General features: G+C 43.8%; 1 protein-coding gene across 1 annotated transcript in view; it reads right to left on the bottom strand.

Moving 5' to 3' along the window:
- XKR4 (XK related 4) overlaps nt 1-24,773 on the bottom strand; it is a 916,393-nt gene that overhangs the window by 649,977 nt on the left and 241,643 nt on the right. The window lies entirely within an intron of this gene.

Below are 24,773 nucleotides of genomic sequence, written 5' to 3'. Positions count from 1 at the left end.
TACAGCAAATTGTTAGAGGCCCCAGAGGGGGTAGTTCACAGATTAGAGGTCAGTATGTTCCGCAAGGGAATGTGCCCTTGGGTCCTGTGAACATTAACCAGTGTGCCTATTGTTGACAAGAGGGTCATTGGCGTGCACAATGCCCCGTCCTTCGACAGAGGTCAAATAACACATTTGGCAATATGGGCACATGATCCAGAGGTCGCCCGGGTGTAGGGGGCCCTGGTAGAGGCCAGTTTGCACAGGATCCTCAGCAACCTTTTTCACAGGATAATCAGACTCCGATGTGGATACTAGGAACATATTTGATCATCCTTCTGCTGCATATCTATCTGAAGAGCTTTCTTTTGATGATATTCTGTTTCGTTAGGATTGCCCGAAGCAGGGTTTGGAACCTACACCTATTCCCGTCAATCAGAAAGGTCCCTACGTTGAAATGGTAGTGGGAAATAGGAAACATCTGTTTTTAATAGATACTGGAGCACAGAAGTGTTCCATTGATCATTCTCGGGTTCCAAACATTCCAATGTCAGGGCAAACCAATGTTTCTGTAGGGTTTTCTGGCACACCAGTTGTTTGTCCAGTTTCTTATCCGGTATCTATTTCTTTGGGTCCCTTTACGGACCACTCTCCATTCCTTTTAACTTCAAATTGTGGAGAGAATTTGCTGGGTTTAAATCTATTGAAAGAATTAAATGCAATAATTTATTGTTCTTCCGATGGAGTGCGCTTGACGAATTCACCACAGCAAATTTCTGTCTCTCAATTCTTAACTAGACCTTTGCCGCCAGAATTCAGTGATGTACCAGAGTGCTTATGGGCTGTTGACGACAATGATGTCAGTGTTTTGTAGATTGAGCCTGTTAAGATGGTCTTGAAACATGTAATTGAGCTGCCACGCATTCCCCAGTATGAGATTTCAGTTGAGGGCGAGCGAGCTTTGAAATGCATTGTTTCCGATTTTGTGCATCGCGGGGTGATTGAGGAAATTTCAAGAAGTTTGTGCAATAGTCCGATTTTATCCGTGTACAAAAAAGGTGATAATGCAATTCCATTCCGTTTCATAATTGATCTACGTGCCATTAATAAAGTCGTCGCTCCACAATTTCCAATTGTGCCTGATGTGATGACAATATTGACCATGATTCCAGCTACAGCTACTTACTTTAGTGTTGTGGATCTAAAGAATGCTTTCTTTAGTATTCCTATTCACAAGGATAGTAGATACTTGTTCGCGTTCACCTTAGGGGGACACTCATTCACATTTACTCGTGCACCTCAAGGGTACACAGAGAGTCCTAGCATCTGCAGTAGGGCTTTGAAATAACAGCTTGATACTCTTGAATTGCCCTCTACTTGTACATTGCTTCAGTATGTTGATGACTTGCTTTTAGCTGCTGATTCTGAGAGCGCCTGTAAGGAGGGCACTGTGTTGTTGCTTATACATCTAGCTAACATGGTCACAAAGCTTTGCTTAAAAAGTTTCAATGTAGTTGCCAGGAGGTTGCCTATTTAGGCTATCTCCTGTCAAAGGAGGGAAGAAGATTGACACCTGAAAGAATAAAACACATTTCTGGCATGTCTGTCCCAAATACACAGAAGGAAGTTAGAGCCTTGATAGGTATGGCTTCTTACTGTAGGTTGTGGATCCCAAATTTTTCACTAGTGATCAAACCGATGTTGGCTTTGACAAAGAAGGGCATTTCTTCGCCATTGCCATGGAACGTGGAACACCAGCAATCGTTTGATTTGCTCAAGACTGCATTATGCTCGGCACCAGTTTTGGGCACACCAAACTATGAAAAGGCCTTTGTGTTGTTTGTGCATGAATGTGATGGATGTGCTTGGGCTGTATTAATGCAGGAACATAGAGGGAAGAATAGGCCGTGCGGTTACTTTTCTTCCGCCCTTGATCCTGTAGCATGCGCTTTGCCAAGATGTTTGTGAGCTGTCGCTGCTGCGTCTGTAAAACAGAGTGAGGGAATGGTCTTAGGCCATGATCTAACCCTGATGGTGCCTCACTCTGTAGATGTTCTACTGAACCGAACCCAAATGCAGCACCTCACTTCCGCACGGTTGACGAGATATGAATTGATCTTGTTTGCTCCTCACATCCAAATTAAGAGGTGTTGTGTTCTTAATCCGGCAGAACTCCTACCTTTCCCGCAAGGTACTGCTTGCGGCGATGAAGAGTCACATGACTGTCTGTATACTACCGAACAAGAGACAAAGGGTAGAATTGATTTGAAAGACACTCCTTTGAATAATCCGCAAGGAGAGCTCTTTTGTGATGGCTCTTGCTTCAAACTTCCGGATGGTACATCCACAGTTGCTTATGCAATCACCACATTAAGCACGGTCGTGGAAACCAAGGGAATCGCCCATAACTCCGCGCAGGCAGCAGAGATTATATGATTGACCCGAGCTTGTGAACTTTCCGAAGGGCTTGCAGTAAACATATATACTGATAGTCAGTATGCCTTTGGGGTGGTACACAACTTTGGGAGATTTTGGTCAGAGAGAGGGTTCTTAACTTCACATGGCAACAAGATCCAACATGGCTCCCTAATAGTACAACTGCTCTCAGCGCTTGCGCTCCTTATTCAGTTAGCCGTTATGAAATGTGCAGCACATCGAAAGATTACAGATGACATAGGAAAAGGGAATGCTTTCGCTGATCAGATCGCTAGACAAACTGCTACTGATCTCCGTACGGAGATGTATGTTTCAAGGGAGACTGTAAATGCTTATGCAATGGACGAGGGTGTGGGTCTGTACGGGATTTCCAAGCTGATGCCATGTTAGAAGAATCCAAGAGGTGGGCTGAAGGCTTGGGGAAATTTGATGATGACGGGTGTTGGGTGGACATAGTTGAAGGGAAATGGCTACTCCCTGGCGCTTATGTAATGATGATGGTCATCATGGCCCATGGTCCTACGCATATATCTGCCCAGAAAGTCACGAAAATGTTAGAGAAAGTTTGGGCAAATGACAAAATTTTGAAAATGCCAAGCGCTATGTTCAGGACTGCATGATTTGCCTACAACATAATGTGGGAAAGGGGACAGCAACTCCAAGGGGAAGTCATCCACTTTGATTTTATTGAAATGGAACGCTGTAATAATATGAATTACGTATCAGTGGTCATCTGTGCTTTTAGTAATTGGGTTGAGGCTTTCCCGTCAAAGATGCTACAGCCATGACTACTGCGAAAACCATGTTAAAAGAATACTTCCCGCGGTTCGGGCTAACAAGAGTCATCTGGTCAGACAATGGTCCACATTTTGTCGCTGCTGTAATTCTGCAGATATGTGCGGCATTTCAGATCGACAAACGGTTCCACTCAGTCAGACACGCTCAGAGCACCGGACTAGTAGAAAGACACAATGGTAGCATCAAGAACAAGCTCACTAAGACGTGTGCCGGCCCTAAATTAAAATGGCTGGACGCCTTAACGATCGTGTTATTAGCCATGCGTACAAGCCCTCAAACTAAGACTGAGCTCTCTCCATTTGAGGTGGTAATGGGGAGAACTGCCAATATCTGGAACCTTCCTAAATGTAGATCTTTGAGAAATGTTGAAAATGTATTACTTTCAGATTATTGCAGCCAGTTGACTGAAAACCTGTATTTGATTTATCACCAGGTGCGAGATGCTTTACCTGTGCGATACGAGGGCCTGGGCCACAGTATATGGCCTGGGAGCTGGGTGCTCATCAAGGCATTTGAGCGGTCTTCCTGCCTTGCACCTCGCTGGCGGGGCCCATTCCAGGTCCTGTTGGTCACACAGGCGGCTTTGCGGGTTTCTGGAAGAAAGAACTGGATCCACGCATCGCACGTCAAGAAACTTCCTCACCTAGTGCCACACGATACAGAAGAAACAGAACCCCTCACTAACGCTGCAACCAACAATCCCAAAGCAGTAGATAGCGCTGGGAGTGTATCGGAGAATCTTTCAGAGCCCGTGAGGCTTGGGAAACAAGCCATTTTGTCTCCACACTCTCCAAAGGTTTTGCATCCGGAAATTGCTGTTTCAAATTCAGCATCTTCACTTGTTTCTGATACGTTGCTTCCAACGGGAAGTGATGACACATTGTTTCCAGATCAATCAGTACCGGGAAAAGCAAGGTACAATCTGCGTCCAAGAAGATAGACTTACGGCACGGTTTTGCTGTGCATCTGATAGACTTATGGCACGGTTCGGCTGTGCATTCAGAGAAGGAAAGGATCATCGAGGGCTTGTTTTTGCCCAAATTTGAGAAAGGGGATTCTGTTGGCTAGGGTTGTGGAAAGACTAAGAAGTTGCGCGGCCGGGAGGTCGCCAGCTAATAATAACACTGGGGTTTGTCGTTTGAAGACTACAATGTCTGCCACAGCTACCGCTCGTATGGGACTTGTAAATGATTGTGTGACCAACTAGGATAATGGACATAGAGCTTGGGCTCCAAAAACGTATTGCTGTGTTTTTATAATAATATTTGGTTTTATAATAGTCACTGTCTTAGGCTTATGGTACCTCGAGGAAACTCATCCTTTAGAGTCCTTGTTACCGACTGAAAATGTACCTACTGTTCCTACTCCCTTTGTACATTCACATACTCTGTCCCCTAGGGACTCCCAGTATAGACAAAGGTACCACAATAATACTCTGCTACTCATCATGAATGCTACGCATGCCATTTTTAATAAGTCCAACTGTTGGGTCTGCTCACATTTACTGCAACACGGGGATAAAGGGCTAGGTTGGTATATTCATCCTTTACCTTTGACAACTGCTTTTTATGCTTCTCTTAGAGCACTGTTCTTTGGCCATTGGAACAATAGCATCTCGGGGAACTTTGATGGCACTAATTTGAATAGCTTTGAGAAACGTGTTCTGACTCCCCTAGGATGCTCGCTGTTCGCAAATAGGAGTAAGCTTAACGTTGTTTCTATTAGGCCTTCTGATAGACTGTCTCGTCCTTTCCAATCTTTGATTTCCTTTAAGATGGCTCTGATAGGCAATAAGGATGCCATGCCTCCTTCTTACACTGTTAACCATAGCCCCGATTCAGTTTCTTTTTGCATACAGAGGAATGGTACTCAGTCAATGGGAGATTTTAAAGGTTGTGCCAACGTTGCAAATTTGACTGGGGAAGACCTTTGTATGTAGGCGAACCTGTCTACTTTGTTTGCAGTAATGTAGCATTTCCATGGTTGCCCAGGGATTGGCAGGGAACCTGTTATTTAGGGATCATGTTACCTGGGGTGTTTAAAACTAGTACAGTAGAGGTTTCAAAGACTTGTCCACGGCGGGACGAGAATGGTGACACTCCAGCACAGGTCTTGGGAGATATAGCAAAACCAGTTGTGCCATTTTGGGGGCAGATAGCAAATTCCAAAGATATCAGAAGACTAGCGAGAGTACTGGAGAGAACCATCAACCGGACCACGGACATTCTCTATAATATGACATTAGAACAGAAAGCGATAAGACTACTAGCGCTTCAGAACCGGATGGCATTAGATGTCATTTTGGCTGAACGTGGTGGAGTGTGTAAATTAGTGGGGTCCGCTTGCTTTGTTTTCGTGCCAGATTTCTCCCCAACTATCTTCAAGGCAATACAGAATCTGCACGTCCTTAGTTCAGAAGTGCATGTTCCCGAGGGAAATTGGGATCTTAGCGCTTGGTTCTGGGACTTCTCACGATCTTGGGGTTGGAAGGTACTTTCGGTCTTACTGATCATTTTGGGAATTCTGTTGTTCCTTTGTTGTTGTATCCAGTGTCTACCTAGTATATGTTCGATGCTACGGGGATGTTGCGCACAAGCGATAGGGACGATAGGACATAAAGTGTATGCCCCGGATAAAACCTCCAAGGAATACGTGTTAAAGGAAATTTTAGCGAATGACCTAATGGCAATAGATATTTCTGACAGCGATTTAGGGTGCATGGACGATGATGCATGGAGTTATTTGCAAGAAGATAAGAAGTAGTTTAGCACTTGGCATAGGCCAAAAGGAGGGTTTGTCAAACGAGAAATTATATCGTGCCTCCTATTGCAACAAATATGTGTATATTGGTCAACGCCAAGCTGCTTATAAGCCACTTGCGAAGAAATCCGTGTTGCAAGGTCCTGACCTTAGAATCAATGTAAGTCGCCATTTTAGTTTATCTTTGTAAAGTCATCCTGTGAGTTAAAATGGTGGACGATGTCATTCCGAAATACAACATGGCTGTCTTGACCTCTGTGTGTAATTAATATGTAACTTGCCTGCAGACCACTTGTTGAGGTCGTGATCTGAGACCTTGTCCTTCGTTGACCTGTGTGTAAAGGATTACTCGTGCAATGAAACTAATCCGCAAGCATATGTTAAGAACAATGTATTCAAATACTGAACTAAGAACACTTGTTTAATTACATTGTATTAATGTTTGAGAAGATCTGTACGTGAAGTCCCAAAATACACAGTTGCCGTGTAGGCTTGTTGAGGTATGTATTAAAGGCAAACTAGATGCATGTGGATATGCAAACTCGGCATGAACCCTAGATCAGTAATGTATTAGAGGAATATTAACCCGAAGTAGGGTTGGACATCATGTTCGCATATGGTATAAAAGAGCGACAAATTCTAATGTACAGCGTCTCTCACTGAACACACTGAACCACGCTGGAGTTTGCTGTCTTGTACTGAGGGCCGATAGCTATCTGATTTTGTTTTGTTCTTTGTAACTGATTCAGTATAAATTAAAGATCTTTGTATGATCCTTTGTAACCCGTGTTCGGTGTATTTCCTTTTGGGGTACCCAGCCTCGATATTTTGATTTTGTTTTATGCTGCTTCAGGGTGAAAGGTGTGTTTGGAAAATATCACAGCATGAACGGTCACTTCAGCCTTCAGTCCACAACACGTTTTGATTATAAATCCAAACGCTGCAACAAGTAAGACAATGGTCCTTGTTAGGAGTTTGGCAGATTTTCAAGTGGTAAATAGGCCAACGTCATTTACCATTGCTGCAGGCAAGTCCTTCGGATTCCAAAGTGGTACTATTTCCAGTCATGGATAGGAATCCATTGGGATTTGGAGCGAAAGAGGGGGAAACCCCTGCTGGAGGTGTTATCGCCACTTTCCCACCTCTATGTTGGAGTGGTAAAGATGGCAGTAATTGCATTGCTGCCATTTTCAAACAACACTGCAATATTTGCAATGAGGCCCAAAATACGGAATCCACCTAATAAACCAACTATGATTTTCAACATTGGTATCGATTGAAACAGCTGCAGACCCACTTATGATGCTGGATGAACCCCGACTAAAGTGACTTGTGTATATTTGCAGATCACAGGGTGAAATGTTCAGTAACCACAACTATTTGCATGTTGCTTTTTGGCTGGAAAACAGCCAATGCCCCTGTGAAAGCACAGGGAAGTCATTCCAGCAAAATGCCAGGGGTAGTGGAAGTGACATCACATGACCCTTGACCTCGGATGACATCACAGGAAGTGATGTCATTTGACCCCACCCCTAAGAGTTATCACAGGAAGTGATAGAACACGACCTTTCACCCCTTGACAAAACAGGAAGTGGCATCACATAGCATTGTTCCTAAGTACACTATGAAAAATATGGTTACGATATCACTATAATGTGATATACATTTGATACAAAAATGGATCACCATATGTATCGTTCAGATTAGTGTGTATAGGCCCATACTACCAAATGACTGTGAATGCAAGAAGACATCCATGGTCAAATGAGAATGATGTCTTATTATGTAGTACTTATGCTTAAGCGCCTTATATAGAACAAATATACATGCAATATCACCCAAGCTGTGTTTGTACTCATTTATCGACCTCAGAAGGATGAAAGGCTGAGTTGAAGTGTTTAAGAACAGAGTAAATCAGTGACTCACACCCTGAAGTCTACCTGAAATAAACCTTTAATGAGTCTAGCAATTATTGTATAGAATTCCAGAAAGACAAATGATTTGTAATTCCTATTCTTTCTTATTTAGGGTCACTGCTGAAAGTGTTAGACTTGTGGAACCCCATTTCTTTTGAAAGAGGCCTGAACAAGAAAGTGAGCCACTCTAGAAGCAAATAGCCACATGGCGCTGGTCACACTGTTGTCATTTTTTTCCAGGGGTAGCAAGGGAGACCACAGGGGTAGCAGGGCAGACCTCAGGGGTCACAGTTCCGACCCCTGGCAACCCCTAAATGACGTCCCTACGAAAGCAACTCTAGCCCCTCCTCCCCCACTCCGTTCCGGCCGTTCCACCCCATCTCGCAGCACCGCGTGTCACGAAAAATGTGTTTTCTGTGTGCAGCATTAGAGCACTGTCAGTAGAAAAAAGTTGAACATGCCTCACTGCCCTGCAGGGACCTGCCCAGGGTTACAGTGTGGCGTGCTATAAGGCCATGTAGGAGATGGCAGAAACCTGCCCTCCATAGGGCTCTCCCTATGGACAATCGGGTAAACTTGAGCTTTTGTAGACTCATATCCAGAAAAATGAAACGCCTGCATCCCGAAAATTCTGGTGGTTCGAGATGTCCCCATGTAATTCAGCCAGGCGTACCAACTGCCTGCCAGTGTGTTTTCTTCTGATGTTGGGTCTCTCAGAGTTGGCCTCTTTCATTAGCTCTGCCTAACAAGCCCCAACAATGTGTCCTAAGCGACAAATCGCGAATGCCCACTGGAAGCAGCTGCTCTGAGGGGCAGAGAGGAAATGGGCGCCAAGCACGAAGGTCTGCCCAGAATGATGAACGTTAAAGGAGGGATTTAACATCTTTTTTCCAACTGAAAGACTTATCTGCAGTTCTTTGGAGCCTATGAGCGCACACGCACAGACTGAAAATACAGTTGGAAAGATCCGCTGAGGGCATGTGGGGTGATTTAGGAGTGTGCTGAGTGCACGCAGCCAAGATGAGTCCGAATTTCGCGAATTATAGGCATACATTTTTATCAAGATAAATACAAGGTGCTGCGTAATTACAGGAAGGGGTTTCTGAGCAAGTCATTTGGAGAGGAGCAGGCATTGAAGGATGCTCGTCAAGTCAGTTTCAACCAACACCAGTTTACGATGTAATTAAAGCGGCTTCACAGCAGCCATTGGGTTCTCTGGGTGCTGGTTTATTTCCCCAGCTTTGGGGGTGCTACTCTCATGGGAAGCAGTAACAAAGAAACATATACAAATGTCCAGTCCAGAAATCAATTGGGCTTGTTTTCTCTTGCTCCCCCTCAGACTGCCCGGTTCGCTCCCAGGGCATGATAAAGTCAATAGCCCACAAAGATAAAACAAGTCTCTTACAAGTGTCTCTGGTTGGCACCCGACATACACTGCAGTACCCTGATCTTTGTCTTTGGGGGTTGTGTGGTTCCAGTGGTCTCTGAACCCACTTCCCACTTACGCCAGCTCGGGGAGCCCTTGAAAGACTCCCCCGAGCTGGCGTGGTGGGGGGCTAATGGCACCTTTTGTTATTAAAAGCGCCCGCAGCGGAGCGTCGCATTTAATGACAATAGGGTGCTGACAACAGCACCCTATTATCATTAAAGGCGCCTTCCGCTGTGGGCGCATTTACTAGCAAAATCCCAGCTGCCGCGCCTTCTCCCACCACACCAGCTCGGGGGAGCCCTTGAAAGACTCCCCCAAGCTGGCGTGGTGGGGGCTAATGGCGCCCTAGGGGGTGTGGCGCCCCGGCGGGTCGCCCGGCTCACCCCATCTAAGGCCGGCTCTGGTCGTGCCCACTCTTTGGGAAGGACACAGGACACACAACAGCAAGGGTGCACCGCCCATCCTGACCTACGTTTTTTAGCAAATGATAAAGAGAAAAAGGCAATGCTCTTCCACTTTCGAGAAATAATTGTGTTGTGTAACAATGGCAAATGTGTCAGATGCATTACAGGATCATATGGAAATTCCTATAACATTTTTAAATAATATGAAGGCTAATCGCAATATGGTGCGTAGGTAGGAAGAGAAATTATTGGAGAAGTGCTTTATCCCAGAACGAGGACAGGTTTGCAATTAAACGAGCCCGGTCACAAAGACAGCAGAATGCAGATGAGACACCTCATTATCTCTTCTCGATATTAATGGTGACATTAATGGTAATATAGTCCTCCTCATGCAGAATACCCTTCACTGGGTGTTTCATCATGGCATTGTCAATGCGCGGTTAAGTCTTAAGGATGCGCGGGTGAGCTTCAGAGGCCAAGGCCTTCTGACTGTGAACAAGAACATTAAACCTGACTTGTGGAAGATTCTTGGCAGGGACTTGAGGCAACAGAACAGTTGCTCTGCAGACCGTTTAAGGCTGTCCCCTGAATCTAAACTCTATTAGCCCTTTATAAGCCTGTGCCCGTTCCTAAACTTGCAGTCACACGCTTAAGGAATTTCAGCCGAATCTATCATGTTCATTGATATCTACTGTTATGCTTGGGTTTTGGCTCTTGCATAGCAGTCCTTCTTCCATGTTCATGACCTCTTGGTGCTCATTGCAGCTGTCTGCCATATAGATGCCTTGGCGTACAGACCCCTACCTGTGACAACAGTTCTGAATCTCTCTGGGTCTAGCATATCTTTAGTAGCATGACTAACTAAGACTGACTAAGTGTGGGGTTATCCAGTGATATTACCGAATAGGTAATAACGAAAAACATGTTTAACAAATCATGATTACCAAAAAAATACAGCATTTAAAGTAAATATATATATATATGGAAGTGGGGTAGGGTAAGGGATTAAAACGATAGAGAGGGGGTGGAGTGCGGTTGTAAACAAAGGTAACCAGGAGGCTTAGGGGGAACCCTCAAATATAATAAAGTATTCCGTATTTATTTTGTAAAAATGTTAGTTAAACATGTTTTCATTCTTTTTGAATTCACTAACATCACAAGTGTAGTAGGAAGACGATGAGACACCATGAGTGGGTGGCCATATTACACCGTGAACATCTGGGGTGCTGTCAAATATCACAGGATGATCAGTTCGCGTTATTAATGAGTGTGCCAGAGGTAGGCCAGGATGGGTGCCAGGAAGGGGAGAGATGCCAGGCACACTGCACCGGCGCTCCCTCACGGCAAACCAGGTGCTTCTTGCGAGCAGGTGGCGGCAGGGGCGAGATGTGTTGTTGCCCAATGTCTGTGAGCCAGGGGCAGCTCAGCTATCTTCAGTGGCTGGAGGAATCGCAAGAGGCACCATGCATTCTGCAGATGTGGGACACAAGATAGTTCTTAAGGAGGATTATTTAGGAGCGACTTTGTTTGCGTTTTTTAGGGTGCAGAAGTCACCAGAAATACATTTGGGGGTGGATCTTGGTGCAAGATTTGTGAGGTATTCTTGTGTACCCACATACGATGAACCTGTTTTTAAAACAGCCTGCTGAATTACAAACAACATAAGTGTTGAGTAATGACGGGTGCAGGTCCTGGCCTCCTTTATATAACTTACAATTCTGTAGCACTGAATTATACCATCAGGAAAGTAGCGGGAAGCAGAGCAGGTCATACTGTGCTGACCACGATGTTACATTGGCACTAGTCCATTTTTACTGCCCAGGAACAGGAGTGCAGCCAGGGTGTCTGCAGAGGCTCCGGGGGAATAGCTATGAAGGGCATAGAATGGCAGGTGAGCGTTCTGATTGAGGGCATCATGTATCTTCCTGATATTGCGTCTGGGCGGCTAGCTACCACTGCAAGGGATCCTAATGCTCCCCAGGTGCCTGACATCTACGCCGCCATATTAAACAACAGCAAAATGTGGGCTGTACAACTAGTGGTATTACACAATCTCCACTGATTCTATAATACTCTGCACGAGGTGGGAGTGTGCATGACAACCCATGCAGCAAGTTTTCACTCTCAGCGCTGTTGACATCACAGTAGGAATCAGGGTGCCAATGTATGCAACATCTTGACACCTACTACCAATTGCCGAATATGCTGCAGCACACTACTCATTCCATGAGGGCGGCTCAAGCCATTTCACAGTGAGGGCGGACTTCGATATGGGTGCACAAGTAGCAGAGACACCAACAAAGTGGTTCTAGGTGCGATGAACCACTTTCAAAATGGTGTGGATGAGGACAAGCCTAGAGGACATTTCTTAAAGATATCTCTGTGGGTTTTCATGCATAAGCACTACTAAATGAAAGTGGCACCTCTAGTTTTATATATTCTAACAATAATCTGGCCTCGTTTGCGCATCCATCAGGCATGTTTTTGTTACACACTAGGAGCTACTTCTTCAGGTTTGCTGATGACTGTTTTCTGGAATGCATAGGATTTAGATTTCAGAGGCACACAGGCTCTGATAAGTCTTGGTGCATCCAAGATAAGTCATTACTAGATGGTTGTAGTAATGGGATCTGCAGTATGTAAACCACTTCACTTTGAACAATCTGATGTATGAATGACCCACATCCTGTAAGATTCAGATCATAAAGGCTTTGTGGGAGCCATTCACAAGCTGACGTGCCACCTTGTCACAGTTTATTAGGTGGTCACACTCAACTAAGGGAGTTCCCCCCTACACCCGCCTCCCAAGCAAAGTGGCGCACAATAAAGCACTTTTTATTACAAGTTCACTTTGGTGAGGCCTCCAACCCATCTTGCACCCACCCCAACCAATACCATGTGTATCCAATGGGCTAAGAACCAGGCCTGTGCATAGCAAGAATATGTATTTATTTATTTATTTAAGGTTTAACAAGAAAGACTAGCAGGCAATATCAGCCATGTGGCAACACCCAATATTACAACAATATATCAGTTATTAAAAAAAACACAAGTACAATTTTGAAACATGCAGTCACAATTTAGGAAACATTTTATTTCAATTTAACCATCAATAAAACACATTCACAATACAATGGAAAACTAGTTTTACAACACACATTCAAAGAACAGGCAGTGATTTCGGATTCTGGTTTGGGGGGCAAGGGAATCAATGGGGAATTTGGTTTTAAACTTACATTTGAAAGGCAGAGTTGGGAAAAGGGACTCACATGGGGAAATTGTTTTCCACACACATTCAAATGAGAAGCAATGCCTGAAATTTCTGGTCAGAGAAAATGAGAACAAAGGGGAAATTTCGTTTTACAACACACATACAGATGAGATTCAATGCTTTGTAATTCTGATTTAAAAGGAATGGGGTAGTAGGGCAAATGTTTTCTGCACTTTCCACACTGACTTGAAAGGCAGTGTTTTATGGATTACTTCAGGGCCAACCCCCCCCCCTCCTTCCCAAACTTTAATGAAAAGGATGAAGGTGGGCTGTTCCCAACACAATTCACTTTCAACAGAGATGGTGGTTTTCTATAGAGAAATAATTTGAATGAGATTTAACACATTGAGCGAAGGACCTACCCAGTTTCAACACAACTCCCACTTTTTACCCACTAACGGAAAGGGATAGAGGCAGATGGCTCCCCACACAAATGATGGCTTTCGGATATCACCTTACATGGTAGCTCTCTGCTCTTTGCTCAGGAGGTCAGTCAGATTCTTAGGACCCTCTTTTGGTAGGCAACTCACACCAGCCCTCTCCCACAGCATGGTCCCTCGAGATAGGTCTCTCTCAGATAGGACTCACATGTTTCCAGGCATGGTTTTCCCTGATGGCCTTGGTGGCTCTCCTTGCCTCTTTGCAAGTTGTCCCTTGCAAGTTGGTACAGCAGCAGGCTATCTCCCAGAATAAAGTCAAAAAGCCCTGTTCTGATGCAAACATACCCTCTTATAGGGCTGATGACACTCCAACATGTTCATAATTCCCACGATCAGGATTGGCTAACTTGCTCTCTTCCACTCCCCTTACCGCACCCCCTGCCTGCTGATAGGACCACGAATTGAGAGAAGTGTATGATGAGGCTGAGGAAGGGGAAAAGATACATCATTTCAAAATGACAGGAAGTTTTACATTTTGTGTTCTGAAAAATCTCATAATGTGACAACTCCCTCAATCTTTCAGATAATCACACGAATATAGATCATTTTGAGTTCTATACTTTATGGTGAGTCGGACAATACTAATTTTATTTTGGCAGACCCTCCCTGGGCAGAGATACAATTTTTTGCGGTTTGCTGCTGCGCCAAAATAGCAACAAATGGGTCCATTTCCAATTTAAACCTTACTTTCATGTTCTATCTCTTTGCCAACTTTCCCATTTATCAGGTGTATGAAAATGGCAGAATCATACTTTTCGCCATAACTGAGTTTGTGTACATCACACAAATGTTGTTTTTACAGGGTCCCAATGGGCTTTCTATTCTGTTTAATATACGCCCGATTGAGGTCTGTGGAACACCCACTGCACTTTTTATTTAAGAAAACTGTGTTCAATGTTTAATCAATGGAAGGGCTTAACATGGCCCCCCAGTTTCCATTTCTCTTAAACATGTTACCAGCCATCTGGTTTATCCATGTTTATCTTACACTTTTCCCTCCTTGGCTTCAAAGGGTTACTGCTTGGAGCTTAATGCACTGTTTATGGGAAGGCCTGACCCTAAGGTTACATCTGCAAGACATGTTATCAGCAACTCCCATAATTTCAATCTGGTTCTTTTTACATTTTATCATTTAAATTGACAGCCAGACCTGTTTCCTTGGTGGTCCCAGCCAAAGGTCTTGAGTTCAGGTTTTCAAAGGGTCTTTGTTCAGAGGTAATGCACTTTTTATGTGAAACTTGACCTTAAAGATCATTTCAGTTGGTCATGTTATCAGCAGTTCACCACAATTCTGATCTCTTCCTCTGTATATTTAAGCATTTATTTGAAACTAGTCCTGCATCCCTGGTATGCATCACACCAATGGGATGCAAGGTCAGGATCCAGATACAGTATCCAGTTCACAGTTCAGTGGGGGATTTCAGCTCAAAGAGAACAAAACATTCCAGGTTACCATTCTGAAAGGCTAGCATATTACATTTACCCACCGTCTATCTGTAACTTTCAACGCTGCACCAAGGCCTGTTGTCCATAAATACAATCTTTCTTTACATACTGAATAAACAGAATAAGTTCACTCTTTCCACACAGATAGCCCATAGTTACATAAGGAAGCAGTATTAAAATCTACACCAAACGAAATAGGCATCTCTTACAAATGTCCTTTGCTGGGCTGGAATCAAGTCTCTTATTACTGGATAAAAGCAGTTTGCGATTCGATTTTATTTCTGAATTGAAAAGGCATTAGTCTTCCATTTTAGCTTCCAAATGCACAACTATTTCTTTGCATTCGATGTGCATGGCTGCAGTTTTTTAAAATCTGTCCATGTGAAATGTATTTCTTTAATATAACAGTTGAAATGATATGAGTATCCCTTCGGTATTGTCCACGCATAGGCCATTATTTACCATTGGAATTCGATGTCCCCTTTAATACTCTAAGTAGGCCTTTCCATTTAAATGTCAGTTAATTTGTGAAAAATAAGTGTCTTTCTCCACTTGCGCACTTGTCCATTTTAGTAGAATTGGACTAGGCCCATTTCTTTCCCTGTCACTTGGCCTTAAATTGGAAAAATAAGTGTTTTGGACTGGTCTGCATTTTCCAATGGATAGCACCAGCCAGCTTCACTCTTAAATCCTGTCCTTTTTATTTCCAACATTCAGGGGCTTTATTTTACCCCAAAACCTCACTACACAGATACTCTCTCAGTCACGCTTCAAACATCTATTTGCATCGGTGGAAGGGCCCTCAGCCAATCAGGTGGCTGGAAATGTGGAAAGGAATACACAGTGTACAACCCGCGCTTTCCAGCCACCCAGGGCCCTCCCCATGTGGTGACATCTTTATTGCGGGGAGGCAACAGGCTCTCCCTGTCACATCCCCACATTAACACCCTCCACCCACCCTCTGCCTATCCCCATAGACATCCTGGTCCCTTTACCTGCCCCCTCCCGCCTTCCACACTTACCTGCTGGACCAGAATTTTGTGCTCTGATCCTGGTGCTCCTTCCACCCATCGCCACCACCATGGAAATATAAAAGAGACTAAGTGCCTTCTCCTATGGCGGTCGCCATCTTTATTTTTGTACGACAGATTGGGCTTTCAAAATGCACATAGTGCCCTCTCCTGTAAAAAGCAAAAATGTAACTATATGTACCTCAGGCAAATCTCAGGGTCTGAATAGATATCACCCCCTTGTTGGGGAGTCGGGGGACGTACATGGCTGGTAATGGCCCCCAATCTCACCTGCCTTTGGCTTGTGGACCATTACCAGCCATGTGCGCCCCTCACACGGGGGTGAGTGCTATAATCTTCTTAATCTTATAACAATGCACTTTTATAAATTGTTCTTATTGGGTACATTCTCATGATGTTTGAGATCTTGATAATTTTACCCCAGTCAGAGGATGCTTCAATGCTGCAAGTGGCTTCAGACTATGATCTTTCCCAGGTAAGTGCTATTTTTTCTTCTTCTGCAATACGTGACATATTACTATTCCTATATACTGGGAAAGGAGTGTGGTGCCAGCTGTGGGTCTGTTTTTCACAGAAAACAGATGAGAATCCCCTAGGGTGTTGTGAGTGCAGAGTGGGTGGAGTATGATATGATATGATATGATGTGGCATTTATAACGCCACAAGTGTTTCAGTACCACTCTCACAGACTTCTTTGGCACCACAGTGACACTGGTGTCTGCATCTTAGGTGGTAAGTAGGCTTGGGTGCCTTGTCTTTTTAATGAATAAAAAAAGAGCAAATTGTTTTTAATGAATTTAAAATAATGAAAAATATCGATTTCTTGTCTTCAATTTGGGGGGGTCTCACCAAACCCCCATTTACCTCGCTTTATTACCCCAACCCAATCCCCTCCCCACCCATTTTAATCCCTTACCCCACCCCTTATATATTTTTACTAAACAATTCTAAATTTATGTTATTTTAATTTCATTTAAAAGGTTTTAGTTATTTCCTATTAGTTATTTTCACTGTATACCGTCTCAACGTGGTTCGTTCTGTCTGCGGTTGCATCTGTATCGGAGAAATGTTTCTTTCTTTCACAGTGTGATTTGCAGGAATTCAATGGAGGTGAGCACACGTGACTTATTGGTTTCCAAATCTGGTGTAGAAACTCAGGATTGTTCATGATGAACATGTTGTCCTGGGGGATGATGGCCGGTTCCATTCTTCCCTGGAGACCTTGATTTTAGATCCCACTTCAGGCATCTGATATATGTGTAGGCAGTGTAGGTTTACATGAGCCGTCTTTCACTTGTGCCATACTTGATAGCCTGATAGCAGTGCAATACAGTTCTGTAACTATGTTAGGACATCTGGAATTAACATTTTCGTTGTCATGTTTGTCATCTTCTATTCCAATGTTTTCCCAGGTTGTGGTGGGATTCACGTGGGTTTTGGTAGTGTCTGCCCTTCTGCTTATGGGTCTAGTTTCTGGTAGCTTTGGCCCTTATGGTATGGGTGTTTGTCCCAGGGGTTGCTGTACCAGATGCAGAAGGTCTTCTCTGCGGGTTTAGGTCGGTTGTTTGGTTTTGTACGGTCCTCACTCCCTCCAGTTTCTCCACATATTGGGACTGATTGGGCATGGATCTGTTTGCTCCTTTTAGTATGCGGGTCAGTGTATGCTTGCCTTTCCTTGGTTTGTTCATGAGATTTGTATTTGAGCAGCGTGCTGGTTGTGCTAGGGATTCTCTTTGCTGCAGGATATGATTACTTGACTAATCCATTTTTGTGTCCTGTGGGCTTTGTTCTGTGAGCTTTATATGCCTCTCTTTAGTTTGCTGGTCTCCCATAGTAGGCTTGTTTTCCGGGGTCACGCACCTTTCATAGTAACGAGGCTTTGTGCCAGCCTGTTTGGTGTGTGTGTATGTATGTGTCTTTCCATCTCGTCCCAGTTTCGTCTGGATGGTCCCTGGCTCTATGAACAATACACATAGGGCCTCATTACGAGTTTGGCGGTAGTCATGCCCTTATTAAGGGCATGGGTACCGCCAAACTTGCTACCGGCACCGCCTCCCACGAATGGGCCATTACCGGCCTATTACGAGATGAATGGGCTGGTAATTGCCCATTCGCGGGTGCCGGTGTGGGCGGGCTCCTGATCCCCATTCTGCCCCATAAGGCAGAATGGGGGTGGGGAGCATGGTTCCACCAGCACCATTCATAACGGTGCCGGTGCAATCACGAGTTCTGCTCGCGGGTGACGCTCTGCACGCCTGGTCCGACCAGGCGTCAGAGCGACACCCACGAGCAGAACTCGTAATGTGGCGGTACGGTAACAACGGCGCCGGTAGCACTACTGGCGCCGTTGTTGCCTTACCGCCACATGAGGCCCATAGTTTTATTGTGCTTTTTCACACCCCTTAAAACCCCTTAAGTCCAATGACCATTTCATAAAGAGGTTTAATTCAGAAATCTGTTAAGATTCAAAGTTCATACATAGATTTACAACTGAATAGATACTTGTAAAGGCTTTATCTGAACTTGTTATTGAAAACGTCTAGCAAATGTATGGAGGTTTCCCTGTGAATGACTGTGCTCTATTGGGTCCCAAATAGATGATATTTTTGAGTGGTTTGATACATTTCCCCTGTTGAAGTTCTTAGTGTTCAGTTTCTAGGTAGTTTATTTGGTGTCTACATTTGTCTTTAGTTGGGAAAAGTTTAACATTGTGGACGGCTATTATTGCGCGAAACTAGGTTGATAAGTGAGAAAAAGGTTACTTGTTTTATTGTAAAAAGCAATTTCAAAGTTTATTTAAATATATTTCAAATAGTGTAAATGTTTGTACTGGCTTTGGGTTTACAGAAAGATATACTTTCATTCCTTGATCCTCTACACGTGTTTCACCAGTGGTTAAGCTACTGATCAGGAGGAAATTGATGGATGATATGATAGTTTATAGTAATATTGCATTTTTAGATTGTTGGCATTTTCCAAAAGGTGCCAAAGAGTATAGAATTGTTCCCTTAATCCGCAATATATGCACTTTAAGGGTCTTTGTGTTGACTGGTAGGAATGCTCATATCTGGGCTCCAATTGTAATTTACAGGTCTATCCTGCTTGTTAATGAGGGTGACCTTATGGGCGCTATGACATTTCTGGCAAGAACGCTGTCTCTAACCTCCCATACGAGGTAAATGATGTCCAAGAAGGTGGTGGCATGTTTGCATAGCCTTGTCTTTACTTGGTGTTACTGTTCCATTGCAGATGCATTGTCCTTGCTATGTTGCAGTATTTCTATGTCCCGTGGCTGTTGGATGAAAAAGCATTGTGAGCCGGCAGCACTCTACTTACCAGTGACCTTCATTACTCTATGAGTGAGTCTTTAAAGGCACCGTCCTGGATGACCTTCCTTGCACCCATATCTGTGACCTTTGCCATCGGGGTCCTGCCTGGGTAAACTGAATTAAGGATTACTGGTCAGGAGATGTATACCGTGGATAGGGTTTAATGATAATCTTATTAAATTTGAAGAACTGGTCCTGTTACCAGATTCCCGGACTTCACTCACCCTCATATTATGACTACTGTGATGACAAAGAGTAGCCCTCAATGCACTGAAGCAATTCAGAGCATTCCTTTTTGTGGTGATGAATTGTCACCCCTTTATCGCCCCAAATGTACCCCTCATGCATTTGTTGTTGACCCGCTTGCTTTCAGAATTGCTGGTGACACTACCATCTCATCTTCATCATCATCAGTGTACACACTTCCAGATCTGAAGATGCAGCCAACTCATGGTCTGGGTCATGCTAGAATCATTCTTGAGACATGTGCTCCCTTGAATGCTAGACCTGTGCTTAAGCTACTGTCCCTCTCCAACCTCATCACATATTGCATAGTTGTTTTTATAAGTGTAACACAGAGGTCTGCAACCTGTGGCTCTCCAAATGTTTCGGACCACGTCTCACATGTTCCCTTTCCATTGACTAACATTATTAAGGCTGATACAAATTGTAGTCCAAAACATTTGCAGAGCCAATGGTTGTTGACCCCTGATTTAGCTTACTCCTAATAGGCTCAGTGGTGCCCCTGGTTCAAACCTGTGTCTCTTAATTTCCCTCAACATTGTGTGGCGACTATCTACATTTCCTTGCATTACTGCAGCTCCAACATCCAAGTGCAGCCCAAATGCACAATTCTAATGCACGATTTCAACAGCAACATGCAACTGCCTCAGCATGTAAATGTGACCATGTGGTTGGTACATGTGTTAATGGGTTGGGGAAAAAGCGGCAGATTGTAGTTTGCTGGTGAGATTGTGCATTTAGATTTGGGCTACACTGTGATGTTCCAGCCCAGTCCTGTCTGTGCTTGTCATCTGCGTACGGTCCCAAAATGGGTTCAGCCGATTCCAAGGATTTCTCAAAGTTTAAATAAAGCTTGACTTTAGACTGGATCTGGATTCACTAAAACATCTCCCCCGCTGCAATTGCCAGCGGTGGATGAATTATGCAAGTTACAGCCCTTTAATTATAATTGAAATCAATAAAGCGATTTGTTACTCAACGCGGAATTCATTACTGAAAATGCAGGAGAACCCAGTGCAAGAGATTTGATCAAGAGATACCAAAAATATGTTCCCGTGCATTGGCTTTGCTTCTGCAGCAATGCTTGAATAGTCACGAATTCGACGGAAATGACTACCATGTACCAAGCGATGAATGGATAGACACACAGACACAGTGGTAGACCTACATACTCCACCCATTGATTTGCACACATGGACGTAACTTAGAAACGAATGACATAGTATTTTATAGCCAAGTGGCATTTTGTTTAGACAACACAGGCATCCTTAAAGTAAACCTTTAGCAAAATCGAGAGGACTATATGCCCGAATAACTAACATAATACCTCTACATCGCATATATTTATATCTCATGACCGAATCATGGTTGTAGATCAGTTTGATTCAACGTAATGGTTTAGCGAAAAAACGTTTTGAAATCCCTAATTATCCATGAAAACTGAAAACCCATATCTCCATGGTATCTCTAAGCCCATGCACACACTTTTCAAGGATTCTGACATATACGTTTGAAAAGCATGAATTACCAGTCTGCCCGGCGCACTAGTAAATCAGATAGTCCAGAGCCCGTCCATGAGTCTAGCGGTCCAAGCCTGCATTCCGAGCTGGCTGATGGACACACTCTCTTGCTTCTTCCTCCTCCATGATGCTCAATTCCCCTTCTGATCAGCAATAAAATACAAAATAAAGCTTACCTGCTTCAGCCGTGATCCTTTGCTCCGCTCGCATCCTGACTGTGCATGTTCCTTGGGGTTATATGTTACCATGGAAACAGAGGGGGTTTGTCTCTGTCAAACAAGTTTCTTTAATTGTTTTCTGTTTTGGTAGGTTATTTTTTGGTTGTGCGGGTTTGCGCTACTTGCGCAAGCCCATTCACCATAAAGAAACGTTGTATCACCCATTGATAAAGGGGATAACAGATGCTGCATTAGCCATATTGGCCAGCAATGGTGCTTCCAGCTCATGGTAAAAGCCTTTGCTGCACTTGGACGTATTGTCTTGGGCTGGTGGTCCGTTCCCAGATGTGTCTGCCCGCTGGAGCCTTTATTGTCAAGCTGTGCACTTCAGAACACAAACCTATACGCATAAGTGGTCAGCCATCTAATGCAGCCTTGTTAGCATTTGCATATCCAACAGTCTTAAAACACAATGTATTGTTTTGATAAGTTAATGGAACCCTTAGTTCATTATGATCCAGGACGTGCACATCGGCAGAGTGTTTCAGGTCTACTTCCTCTTCATCAGGCATAAAAAATCATCAATGCAAAAGACAGCCTTTAAAGAAGGACGCATCACTGTTTACAGCATACCCACACGCAGTGTTGATACGGTCTAAAAAATATGCAAGGTGGCAGGAGATGCAGAACACACAGATCCTAATGAAATTACCAATTTTAATGCTTGTTAGTTACTCTTTTAAAAAGGTGGGCCAACTATGCTTGTTCCTAGTTAATAGTCGCAATAAATACTGTCAGCCCTGAAGAAGGTGTGGCCAGCAAATAGGGCCGCTTACGCTGAAATGTACACATCCACTAAAATAGTCAACTGGACCATATGAAACAGCTGGCCATGACCGCGCATCTGTTCATTATTTAGCACCAGTATAAAATAAATATGGTCAGCATGAGTTCAGATAAAAATAATCGATTGCGGTTAATTAACTCATAATACAGTTGAAATTAGGGGTGTACCGAATAGTGAAATTACTATTCGGCCGAATACCGAATAGTTAGCCAAAATAATCGGCCAAAGCCGAATAGTGTGCCGAATAGTTGGTTTTCTAAATACATTAACCAGCACATGAGAAATACTGCTTTGCAAGACAGTAAAGAACATGTGAATGCACACATCATGGATGCACACATTCAGATGCCCTTTTCAACCCCATTTCAACATTTGCACACATAAGCGGGCCTTTCTACACATTTCTACACATTGTCCTGGCAGAGGGAGACCTCCCCCGTTTAGAACCCTCATTGACAATGAAGGTGCCAAATGGGAAAGTTGTCCTACTGCCAGGACAATGAGACTGCTGAGCAGGAACACTGTGCTGCGCTGCACCCTCATTGCACCCTCATTGTCCGGCACCGAACAGGAGTGGTGTCCCGCTGCCAAATGTCCCAGTCTGGCTATTGAAAGAGACACTGACGGGGCAAGCTGCCCCCCCCCACCTGAACCTGCGCTCTGTACGCCACTGCTTATAACTGAAGATTGTTCAAGCTCCAGATCAGTGTGCATCTCTCCAAAGCAGGACGTTTGTGCCATGTTGCATGTGACTGACAATTCAAGTTGTAGTTATTTGTTTACTAAGGGCCTGATTAACAGAGTGCTTTCCTATGGGATTAAGCCAATGTATAACGCTTCTGTGAATCAATCCCTAAATTGGGAGATTTCATTTAGCATTATACTATTGAAATAAGCAAGTCTTTTATTACGGCCGGAGCGTTTATGCTGAATAAAGTACGTGTGCGTTGCTGAGTGGCATTTTAACCTCGAGGCCTGCTTGAAACAACCCCTTCCCCACGAGACCCACTGTGTGAGTGCCCCTTAAAATAAACAACTTGGAGTGCCGCAATGACATTGGCCTCAGTGTTCCTTCTGTGCATAAAAGATGCGTTTAATCCTAGCCTTCCCTGCATGTTTTAGCCTCTCATTTGAGAGGCGGCATTTATTTTCCTAGCGTATTCTAAGGAATGTGTGGTATCGTGTATTTATTTTCAGAATGTGGAAGGATGGGACATAATGCTCGGTATTTAAAACATTTCTCCAAGCCCGGTTTATGTGCTGTCTATAAGTGAAGTATGTTCAGATACTTGGAACGGTATACCTCCTGTGTTTATTGGCGTAATCGTTCCACTTCAAGTCCACTCAGAACCGCAACGGTTTTGGGAAGGGATTTTCAACGAGTATGCATTGATCATCCTACATTTCTGTGTGTACAATGTCCTAGTGCTTGGTAAAGCTCGAAAGCAGCATGGCCAAAGGATGAGTAATGTGTTATGATTGACCTTGCCGGTAGAGAAATGCGCATTTTACATTTCTTCCTCGGGAAGAAACCCATAGAAATCATGTGTCTGTATCAGTAATAAAACAAACCAAAGAGGGTGTGCATATACGATGTCGTAACTTACATCGACGTCTGTCTTCCCTAGGGCATGATCTTCGGTCGTCTTCTTCCAGTCTCGCCTTCGGTGCACTGACGGTATTTTTCCTGGTGTTGCTTGCAGGAGCCAGTAAGCTAGCAGTTTACTCGCTCCTGCTGCTTTCCCACTGTCCTACTTTCTAGGATTGACGATTGCTAATCATAGAAAGAGGACTTTAAAAAAAATATATATACTTTTATTTGTTACTTCAGCTTCGAGCAGGTTTTCCAGGAACATTCGGCCGAAGCAGAATAACTGGTTTTTAGCCGAAATTCAGCTGAAGTCTTACTCGAAGCCAAAGTTCGGTACACCCCTAGTTATAATGTATGTGTACACTTTTGTATCCTTATTTTTCACCATGTGTTTTTGTTACACTTTGAATTGGTACATATATTTGGAGCATACACCATTTCTTGATTTATACATGTCTTTATATTATCAATTGACACCTTGCAAGATTAGAGGGGAGGTTTGACAGAATTGACAATGACATTATACACAGATTGAAATTCTACAATAGCAAAGGGGCCGGAGAAGAGTCGATTGTTTGCCACTGGTCTAAGAGAATTGACTGTCTCATGTAACTTCGTGGCAGCCACAGACAGCATGGTACAAGGTATTCTGATCATACCCTGCTGAGGCTTGCGGATTCAAGAAGAAATACTAATGGTGAAAGATCCCACGTTACAAGCAGCTCTGGTAATTGCAAAGACAACTGAGGATAATGTGGACAAAGCGTGCAGGTTATAGAAGTGAACACAATGGCACGGAATTCCAAAAGGAAGTAGGCCAAAAGGTCAACCAGCAAGATACAGGTGGGTGAAAGCATAAGGCACAGCAGTCATAGACACACATGCTACCGATGTGAAGTCTTCTATTACACAGGGCAAATGAGATTTCCTTTCTGGCCAGTGAAAATGCTTGTAAAGTGTTAACATCACCAAATGTTGAAAAACACAAGTGTGCAATACACTAGTGGTTTTCGAGAGACGTCATCAGACAGTGACAGGGCAGAGCAACAACATGCAGAAGTGGTTTATGCTGGGGATCAAGTGGATGGGCACACGTGTATGAAACCACATTATAGAGTGAAAATGAATGGTCGAAAAGTTAAAGTCCTGGCTGATACGGGATCAGAACTTACATT

The sequence above is a fragment of the Ambystoma mexicanum genome, chromosome 5q (assembly GCF_040938575.1).
Source record: "Ambystoma mexicanum isolate Mex_15411 chromosome 5q, UKY_AmexF1_1, whole genome shotgun sequence".
Taxonomy (NCBI): Eukaryota; Metazoa; Chordata; class Amphibia; order Caudata; family Ambystomatidae; genus Ambystoma; species Ambystoma mexicanum.
The sequence above is the reverse complement of the archived record's forward strand: the minus strand, read 5'-3'. Positions and strand labels throughout refer to the sequence as shown.